The sequence below is a fragment of the Amblyomma mixtum genome, chromosome 1, assembly GCF_055824585.1.
Source record: "Amblyomma mixtum isolate Tamu chromosome 1, ASM5582458v1, whole genome shotgun sequence".
NCBI lineage: Eukaryota > Metazoa > Arthropoda > Arachnida > Ixodida > Ixodidae > Amblyomma > Amblyomma mixtum.
The window spans coordinates 100763418-100768414 of NC_143012.1; the positions used below are offsets into that span (position 1 = coordinate 100763418).

Sequence of the window (4997 nt, forward strand, 5' to 3'; positions counted from 1 at the left end):
GCTGTGTGTCAGCATACCCGTTTCAGGTCTCTTAATTTTACACGTATCATTTTTCTTTCCATAGCTCCCTGTGTTGTCCTTAGCTTAAAGGGACACTGAGGAGAAATTGAAGTTGGTTTGTATCGACAGAATACCAGCCTCTGATTACAAAAACGCCACTCATACTGACAACAAAGCTCTTGTAACGTAGAAAAGAGCAAGAACCAAAATACAGGTATCGCCGCCACAGGCCAAACTCGCAAGTACAAGCGTGATGAGATCATAGAACAAAACAGTGTTGCTAGAACCAATGTTTCTAGCAACGCTGGGACACGAGATACCACGAATCAGCCGCCGCGGTGGCTCAGCGGTTATGGTGCTCGGCTGCTGACCCGAAAGACGCGGGTTCGATCCCGGCCGCGTGTTCGCCAAATGCAGCCGGTACAGCCAGCGATGACAGCGCCGCCCACCGGCAGGTAGCAGCCACATTAAGGCTGGTTATAAATATTCATTCAGAACGACGGCTTGACATCGCTGCTATGGCGCAGTGGATTAGAGGCTCGTGTTGCGTATGGAAGGTCGGCCGTTCGACTCCGCACTCTGTACTGTAGTTTTATTGTTTCTTTAATTTCATTTTTTTCCAAATTTTCCCCTTTTAGGTCGCAAATCGTGATGCTTAGTGGGATATAACGCCGTTTAAGAGGATTTATTATCCCTTTTAGGTAAGCCGTTGTGACAATCTTCAGTCACCGTGATCAATTCACCGTGGTTTCAAGCCTTGTGGCTGTACAGGCTGCAGTTGGCGAATACGCATCCCGGCCGCGGCGGCTAGAATTTCTTTGGAGGAGAAATTCTAGAGGCCCGTGTACTGTGCGATGTCAGTGCACGTTAAAGAACCCCAGGTGGTCGAAATTTCCGGAGCCCTCCACTACGGCGTCTCTCATAGCCTTAGTCGCTTTTGGACGTTAACCACCATAACCAAACCAGAAGCCATGAATCACTGAGGCGCAGCCAATGCATGCGCAAATCTCCTTGACGTCGCCAGATGGCGCCACGTATCCGGCAGCTACGCGCGCGCCTGCAGCATCGGGACCAATCAGCGCCTGCTCATCGGCGTTAGGCGGGCTCCCGGTATTCCGCTAACGACAACAAGGTACACGGTATGCTAAATGTGTCTATGTGCGAGAACTTCGTTGACGACTTCCAGAACGGGATCCATCGTAACGCTGCCAAAGTGCCGGTGCAAACGTAAAGGAAGCGACGGTAGCGACTGCCGCAATAGCCGATAGATGCCTTCAACGTGCGGCCGGCGGTAGCTTTCTTTTCGGCTGCTGCTAGGCTGCTCTGCTGGCCGTTAGAAATCACGGAGTCTGCGATACGTCATGTGTACGTCATGTTTCACGTCACTTAGTCCTGTGTCGTCATAAGAGAATCCCAAGTTTGAATCAGAGCGGCGGAAAAACTTTTCAGCTTCGAATCCAAATTTCTTAGAAATAAATGCGTCTTTCGCTGCCGGCCAAGTGGCAACAAAGCCATGAAATGCCGAACTATCGAATTTTGCTATAAAAGAAATATTAATAGAGCTCTCCTCACTGTGCTTTAAGCTGAACACTCTTTATTACCCTCCACGGTTCTGCCCCATACGTGAGCACCGGTAAGTTAGAGCTGTTGTATACTTTCTCTTGAGGGATATTGGTAAACCGCTATTCATGATCTGAGAGGACCTGCCATATGCGTTCCACCCCATTCTTATCCTTCTGGTTATTTCCCCTCATTGTCCGGATCAGCGGCCACTACCTACCCTAAGTAGACGTATTGCGTTGGCACTTCCAGCACCTCGCTATTAATTATGAACTGCTGTTCCCTTGGAGACTGTTGGACATTCCTTTGGTTTTCGGCATGTTAATTTTAAAGGCCCGTTCATACTTGCGAGTCGCAAACGGTCGCCCTGGTCGAAATGCGACAGTCGCGGGCCAGTCGCTCGCTGCTCGATTTTTCAGCCTCGCGACTGCGAGTCGCAAACCGCTGAACCAATCAGCGGCGCTTCGGAAGTTGACGAAAGCGTCACCTACATCCGGTTGTTCATCACCCGCGGCAAGATCAAAATCGGCGTCACACAAAAGATGGAGTACTCCGCAGAGCTGCTCATCAACGCTGTGCGCGAGTACAAATTTTTATATGACAAACACCACCCCGAATTTAAAAAGCGAACTAAAAAGTACTGCACATGGGAAGAAATTGGAAGACTATTCGGCTTAACCCGTAAGTATCCCGCGTTTTTTTTTAGATGTGCTCAGTTCGTATTCTTGTAGCATGCATGACGAGGGCAGCATGTTTTTCCTCACAAGAGCGCGTGCTCATTTTTACACACGATGAAAACATATTCCGAACTTGATTTTTCCTTCTATCGTTTGGCGTTCGTCCCCATTTCGCTCGAAATCGGAGTAGACTAGGGCCGAGACGTGTGTTTTTACGCTCGCGTAAAAACGTGCATTGTATGCACGTAGACACGTGCATTGGCTACTGCGAGGACCGTGTACGCTCGGCCTCTTTTTTTCTCTCCCCGCGCCTTGTGAAACGCTTGCTCAGGTGCAAGTTATTATTGCTACGCACTTCCATGCTCACCCAACTGCGGTGCTTCGACGACAGCACAAAATGTGCATATGCTGAACATGGACGTGCATCAGCATCTCCATGCAGCACGAAGTTCTAGAGGTAAGCCACAGCAGTGATTACTTCAAAGAAGCAACACTTTGAGCTTTCAGGCACAGTCAGACAAAACAAGCTGAATGCACAGCCTTTTTTGAATGGTGATTATTTTATTTGCCATCTATATTCATGAGAACGTTTTTATCTTCCAGGCACCGAGGCAGAGAAAAAATTTTGAAAATTTGAAGGATATATACATTAAGAAACGCCAGGAAATAAAAGAAAAGCAGAAGAGTGGAGCTGGGGCGGCAGATATCCCTACAGTGAAATGGCCGCATTTTGAATCGATGATGCAGCTCATGGAATCTTCACCGCAGCCTGCACTGTGAGTTTAATTTGCTGGTATAATGAGAACTTTTGCAACACCTGATGTAGAAATACATGTGAAAAGGAGAACAGAGCCAGAGCAAGCATAATGTGACTTTTACAAGTCCAAAAATGTGGTAGTTGAACGACACGGGCATCTCATGGAGCACTCCATTGAACAAACGCAGGCACCTCATAGCATGAAAGAGATTGCTGGGGTAGTCTGAGCAGAAAGGCTAGTTTAGTGTTATCAAACTATACGCTTAGTGCCTCTAGTAGTATTCTTGTTACATATCTACACTGCTAGCAACATTAAGCTGAACGCTAGGATTTCTTTTGCTAAGGCAGTCAATGTCCAAGTCACATGTTTACAAGTCACCCTCTTATCTGTGCCTCAGTGCAGTGACCAGTAGTACTCTTATCTCTGCGTGTAATCAAGCAGCTGTATTTTCTTTCATGAGAGTGGATCACGAAACGTTGAACTACATAATTTGTTTTTCCAGAGTCCTATGCAGTACAGAGGAAGATGGTACAAGGTCAGAAACAAATAGGCCACTAAAAAAACAACTAACTTTGCGCAAACAAATTTCACAAGCAACTGCACTTGGTTATTCAAAAAGTTCATTCTGGTGTAAAATATGTACGTTAATTTCTTTTCAGCTTTGTCCATGCTGCTGATGACGGTCGTGAAAGGTTAGTGACAAAAAGGAGGCTTTTTAGGTACAACCTTAGACCTATACCGCATAGTATGGGCCTGCCAAGGCAACATGAAAATAAACATGATAAATGAACTGCCGATTGAGCAGCTGGCCAACTTAGGCCCAAAAGTTCAGCAGGAGCAGAGCTTTGAAAGCAGACTTTTTTGAAAGCGGTCTTGTTTAAACTGTTGCCATCAGCGAAAACAAAGAACATAATCATGGTGCCTTTGCACAGTCTGTTATCATGCTGCTTCATATTTATCCTTGATCTCTGGCATTGCAGCTCCACGCAGACAACGCATGAGGGGCATGTGGAGCTACTGCCTCAGGCCACTGGCAGCGATGCCGAAGGAGAAACCTGGGAGCAAGAGTAAGTAAAATTTGCAATACCCTGGTAGATTTTCACATTCTTGTCGTCCACCTACTTTGCACTAGGTTGTGTTCTGCTATAAATCGCACGTGCAAGAAAAGTGTCCTAATGATACTCGTCTTGCGGATGCAGTCCTGACGTGCATGAGCAGGATGCTGCTGAGCTGACACCTGCAAAACGGTACGTGGGCAGAGTTTCTGGCAAAACAATTACTTTGCTAAACAGGCGTACCAAGACAAGTTCTTTCGTCTAATGAAGAAAACTTTGTATTGCATTATAGGCCACCCACGTCGCAGAAGAGAACAACAGAAAATTCTGGGTGAGTTTTCAATCTGTTCATTACTGAGAGTGTACATGTTTGTGTTCCCAAAGTTGAAGGCATTTGCAGTAAGGTTAACTGTGAGACTGTGGTTTGTCTGCTGCTCTCCCTTGTCCAATCTCTTTTGCCCATGATTTCCTTCCATGACGTTTGGTGAACTGACTAACCAATTTGCACTACGCTAAATTGCTTGGTCTGCAGGAATGCTGGCGATGACATTGTCATGGGGGCTTGTGTGAGCCGTTTGGCTCAGATTAGGGAACAGCGGCAACAGCAGAGGGGTCACATCGGACTTTTTTGTATGCTGTTGGACGCCCGCCTGAGACTCCTGCCATGACACCTGGCTGAAGACCTCATGCACAACATTGAAGTCATGACGTATAGCCTGCAGGTGCAGGGCAGGATTGAATAATTAACATACAGACTGTTCCGAAATTAAAGGCGTGCTGTAGAACGCTGCTCACAGCTAAACCAGTGAATTGGTTGAGCTCAAACTTCGTGTAGAAATGGCATTTGGTCGGCAGAATTGCTTTCTACCACATTTCTTTGGGGTACTTGCCTGAATCAATAAGAAGAAGTCGGATATTCCCATAGTTTGCAGCGACTACGAAATGAA

The 4997-nt window shown here is 46.7% G+C and overlaps 1 pseudogene; it reads left to right on the top strand.

Moving 5' to 3' along the window:
• The first annotated feature begins 2102 nt into the window (after positions 1-2102).
• Positions 2103-4793, top strand: LOC149367334 (uncharacterized; annotated as a pseudogene).
• Positions 4794-4997: the final 204 nt, after the last annotated feature.